This window comes from Equus przewalskii, chromosome 13, assembly GCF_037783145.1.
Source record: "Equus przewalskii isolate Varuska chromosome 13, EquPr2, whole genome shotgun sequence".
NCBI classification, from domain to species: domain Eukaryota; kingdom Metazoa; phylum Chordata; class Mammalia; order Perissodactyla; family Equidae; genus Equus; species Equus przewalskii.
The window spans coordinates 6,626,316-6,632,315 of record NC_091843.1 but is presented as its reverse complement, the minus strand read 5'-3'; positions in this window follow the sequence as shown (position 1 = coordinate 6,632,315).

Here is a 6,000-nt window from a genome sequence, read left to right as displayed (position 1 = left end):
ATACCAGCTCTTCTATTGACCTATAAGTTCAAGACAATCCCAATGAAAATCCTAGTAAGTTATTTTATGGATATCAACAAACTGATTCTAAAGTTTATATGGAGAGGCAAAATACACACAATAGCCAGGACAACATTGAAAGAGAAGAATAAAGTCAGAGGACGGACATTCCCTGACTCCAAGACTCAGTAAAGCTGCAATAATCAAGACAGTGCGGGATCAGGGAAAGAACAGACAAACAGACCAGTGGAACAGAATGAAAAAGCCCAGAAATGGGTCCACTTAAATATAATCAACTGATCTTTGATAAAGTAGCAAAGGCAATACAATAGACAAAAGATTGTCTTTTCAACAAATAGTGCTGGAATAGCTGGACATCCACATGCAAAAAAACAAATCTAGACACAGACCTTACACCCTTTGCAAAGATTAACTCAAAATGGATTACATAAATGTAAAACGCAAAACTATAAAACTCCTAGAGAAAGCATAGAAGAAAATTTAGATGACCTTGGGTTTGGTAGTGACATTTTAGATACAAAACTATAGGCATGATTCACAGAAGAAAGAGTTGCTAAGCTGGACTTTATCGAAATAAAAGAGTTCTGCTCTGCAAAAGACACTGTCAAGAGAATGAAAAGATAAGCTACAGACTGGGAGAAGATATTTGCAAAAGACATATCTGATAAAGGACTGTTATTGAAAATATACAAAGAACACTCGAAACTCAATAATAAGAAAACAAACAATCCAATTAAAAAATAGATCGAAGACCTTAGCAGACACCTAAGCAAAGAAGACACATAGATGGCAAATAAGCATATGAAAAGACGCTGCATATCATGTCATCAAGCAAATGCAAATTAAAACAGCCATGAAATACCACTACATGTCTATTAGAATGGCCAAAATCTGGAATGATAACAGCAAATGCTGGTGAGAAAGTGGACCAACAGGAACTCCTGGTCACCACTTGCAACATACAAACTGCCCCTGGGAATGCAAAATGGTACAGCCACTTTGGAAGACAGTTTGGCAATTTCTTACAAAACTAAACAGACCAATATCATAGGATCCAGCGATTGAATTTCTTGGTATTTATGCAAAGGAGCTGAAAACTGGTAATTGCCAAAACTTGCAAGAAACCAAGTTGTTCTTCAGCAGGTGAATGAATAAATAAACTGTGGTGCATCCAGACAATGGAATATTAGTCAGCGCTAAAACGAGATGAGCTCTCAAGCCATGAAAAGACATGGAGGAAACTTAAATGCGTATTACTATGTGAAAGAAGCCAATCTGAAAAGGCTACATACTGTAGGATTCCAGCTATATGACATTCTGGAAAAGACAAAACTATGGAGACAGAAAAAGGATCAGTGGTTGCCAGGATTAGGGTATAAGTATTGTCTACTGCTTTTTTAAGTTTCTATTTCATTTATTTCTGCTCTGATTTTTATTATTTCCTTCCTTCTACTGCCTTTGGGCTTTGTTTGCCAACTGCAGCCCTAGGAACTGGAGGAATCTATATGACAATCTATGATATATTGAACTTTGAACTCTACCCAGCATTCCTGGGAATTGTCCAGGCCTTTGCACATGCCTTTCCCTCTTTACCTTCCTGACTCTTCTTTGTCCTCTGCTCTTAGCTAAGACTTCCTCTAGGAAATCTTTTCTGTTCCTAGGGTAGGAGTGAGTAATGGACTCTTTTTACTCCTACTACCCTTTGTCATAGTGATCTTGTTAGTGTCTGGATTGAGAGAGATTTCCAATTTAGTGACTTACTAGCTGTTTGACATTGTGAAATCGCTGCTCTGAGCTTTGAATTTATGATGTGTAAAATGGGGATAATAGCAGTAACTACCTCGCAAGGTACCTGTGAGAAGTAAATGGTAGTTTACATGATAAGTGCTTAAACTGGTGCTTGACACACAGTAAATAATCAATAAACGTTAAGTATTATCATCGTTACTTCAGAAGTTTGTTGTGCGGATTAAGAGACAATGCATGCGCAGTCTTTATCGTGGTGCCTGGCGCACAGGAATTCCTGGGCTGTCTGATGGGCTGTTGGTGAGTCTCTCTTTCAGTAGACTGTAGTTCTTCAAGGCCTGCAACCTTCTAGGAGGTGGATTCCGAGTCCCGTATCTGACTCCCTCATCCTTGCTTTTCCCACTTCACGTTTTTGCCTCTTTGGACAAAGTTGGGAAGTAGGTGAAGTTTATCTGTAAAGCATCTTGTTCTCTCCTTTGAGCCTTTTCTTCCACTGGGTCACGCTCCACTTCTTTCTCTACAAAGATAAACTCTTGGAAGGGATCTGATAGATTCATTCACACAAAGCCTGATTAACTTAGTTCTGCCCTCTTCTAGGACCCCGATGGCTGACGGTTTGGAGCATCCTTTACTTTGTTTATTTGCCGTCTATTCACAATCTCGGATGAAGCGTCTGGTTAAGTCTTTTGCTTATTTTACAATTGGATTGTTTGTTTTCTTACTGTTGAGTTTTGTGAGTTTTTTTTATATGTTCTGGATACAAGTCCTTTGTCAGATATACGATTTTCAATTATTTTCTTCAGTCTGTAGCTTCAGTGTGTCTTTGGCAGAGCAAAAGTTTTAAAATGCAATGAACTCCAATTTATCAATCTTTTACAGATTGTGATTTTGGTGTCGAGTGTATGAACTCTGCCTAAACCTAGGACACAAAGATTTTCTCCTGTATTTTCTTTTAAACATTTTGTAGTTTCATATTTTGCACTTAGATCTATATTTGTATAAGGCATATAGTTTAAGTCCTGGTTCATTGTTCCAAACCATGTTTTGAAAAGATTATCTTTCTCCATTGAATTGCATTTGCACTTTTATCAAAAATCAATTGACCATGTTTGTATGGGTCTCTTTCTGTTCTCTCTACTCTCTGTCATTAATCTACATGTCTAGCCCATTGCCAGCACAATGCAGTCCGCAATGCTGTATAGTGAGCTGTGTAGTTAAGCACAGTATAGTTGTAGCTGTATAGTAAGTCTTAAAATTGGATAGTGGGATTCCTCCAATTTTATTCTTCTTTTTAAAAAATGGTTTTGGTTATTCTAGTTCCTTTGCCTTTCATATACATTTTAGAATGATCTAGATTCATCTACAAAAACTCCTGCAGGAGATCGGAATTGACATTGATCCATAAATCAGTTTTTAGAGTTGACGTCTTTACTACGTTGAGTGTTCCAATCTATGAACCTGGTGCATCTTCAATTATTTAGGTCTTTCATAAGCATTTTGTAGTTTTCACTATAAAGATTCTTTACACATTTTACTAGATTCATACCAAGGTATTTCATTTTAGGGAGCTATTGTAAATGATATTTTAAAAACATTTTGGTTTCTAATTGTTCATTGCTAAAATATAGAAATATGATTAATTTTTGCACATCCATATATCCATGACTTTGCTAAACATGCCCATTAGTCCTAGGAATTTAAGAAATTTTTTTTTGATTTTCTATGTAAGCAATCATGTTGTCTGCAAATAAGGATAATTTTATTTCTTCCTTTCCAGTCTGTTTGCCTCTTATATATCTTTCTCGCCTTATTGCATTGGGTAGTACTTCCAGGTATGACGTTGAATAGAAGTGATGAGAGTGGACATTCTTGCCTATTATAGATCTTGAAATGAAGGAATTCAGTTTTTCAACATTAAGTATAACATTAGCTATAGTTTTCTTTCTTTTTTTTTTTAAAGATGCCCTTTACGAGGTTGAGGAAATTTCATTCTATTCCCCACTTTCTGAAAGTTTCTATTATAAATGGATGTTAAATTTTATCAAATGCTTTTTCTCCTTCAATTCCCCTCCCAGGATAAAGCCCACTTGTTTGTGGTGTATCGTTATTCTTGTCTACTAATGGATTTGATTGTCTAATATTTTGTTGGAGGTTTTTGCACCTATGTTCATGAGGTATATTGGCCTGTGGTTTTCTTGTCTTGTACTGTCTTTATCTTGTTTTGTATCAGGGTGATGCTGGCTTCATAGAATGAGTTGGGAATAGCTTCCCTCCTCTTCTATTTTCTGGAAGAGATTGTGTAGAATTGGTGTTATTTCTTTTAAAAATATTTGGTTGAATTCACCCATGAATATGTCTGGGCTTGGAGATTTCTTTTTTTGGAAGATTTTAAAGTAAAAATTCCATTTTTGTATTAGTTAGGACTTATTTGGTTTATAATTTCCACTGTGCTTCCTGTTTGCTTCTTTCTGCCTCTAGGTGATCCCTTGAGGAATTTGATGATCGGGGCAGAGGTAGAGTGTACCACCTCACTCCGGGCCTGTCTGTTCTGAACAGTCAGTTTCTCTGTAATCCTTAGACCTTTCCAGTCACCAGTTGAATTGGCGATGTCGTCACCAACTTTTTTCAGAGATAGACCCAGAGGGCTGATCTTGGGGGCTTGTGCAGGTGAGGCACGGATTTCCCTACTGGTATCCTTCAAGTATGTGGCTTTGATCTTATTGGAGTCGAGCTTTGGCAGCATGGTGGTGGCAGCTGGTGTTAGATGAACTCAAATGTGGCAGGAGAGGAGAAAACTGTCTGTTGGCCTCCTCGGAGCCAAAAGCTAAAAGCATGACCCTTTACTTTTAACCTACCTATATCACTTTATTTGAAGTGAGTTTCTTGTTGACAGCATATATTTGGTTCATGTTTTTTCTCCATTTTGACAGACTGTATTCTTTATATATTTTGTTAGACCATTTATATTTAATGTAATTATCAATATGTTTGGATTTAAGCCTAATATTTCATTATTTGTTTTCTGTTTATTCCATCTTTTTGTTGTTGTTCCTTTGTTTTTCTTTTCCTGCCTTCTTGTGGGTTATTTGAACATTTTTAGTATTCCATTTAAATTTATCTTTTGTATTTTGGGCTTCATCTCTGTATATTTTTGGTTGACCTGGGGATTACAATAGATATAACTAACTTTTCACAGTTTAATTGGAATCAGTACTTTACAACTTCAAGTGGAATATAGAAACATGACCACCATATTAATCCCTTTATCCTTCATTCTTTATGTTGCAATTGTCTTGAATATTAAGTTAACATACATGGAAAACGTCACCATAAAATGTCATAATTTTTGTTTTCAGCTGTCAAACGTATTTTCGAGAACTCAACAGGAGAATAATAGTCTATTGTATTAAGCACCTCTCACTACCATTTTCAAACAAGGGGCTTCTCCACATCACTCTCAGGCCCTGTTTCTTTCTGCAACCTCTCTCTGGCCTCACATATCAGGAAGACTGGATTTCCCATTCCTATGAGACAGGCCCTTCTCCTGGACCTTATTAAACTCTCAGAGCCTCTGGCTTGGAGTTATTTCTGCTTGTGAATAAACCACAAACTGTGTGGAAGGAACTATCTTTTTCCTTTGTAGGCAGCAATAATAGGGTCAAACACAAGTGTTTGCAATTGGCCTCCATGTAGCTGTCTACATTGTGTTGTCCTTAGCTAATTCCAGCACCGAAAATTATCCAGGCCTTTGGGAAGCAGAGAACGGGGGACTAAGACTTATTGGAATACCGCTGTCTCATAGACACGCATGCTTCTATTAATAGTGCCCTGTGCCGCTCTGATATGTTATAGTCTTTATCACAGAAACATCTCTCTCTCTCCACACACACACACACACACACACACAGAGGCGCCCAGGCGCACACACACATCCGTTTTGTTACTGAACAATATAGATAATATGTTTTCTCCTGGCTTTTTAGCTAATAGAGTGGATTTTCAGCATGTGAGCACTAACTAAGGTGACCAAACTATTTATCATGCAAACTAGGATACTTTGAATGTGAAGGGTATGCTGTTACTAATGTCAAGACAACTGAACCTCACGAAGTGCATCCTGAACAGCACTGCAGCTGGGGTGAATTACCAACAGTGATTTAAACTACAGCTGGGGGACCAGTGGAGATGATCTTGATCTCAGAAGATTTGAAGAGTATATGAGAACAATCCCCT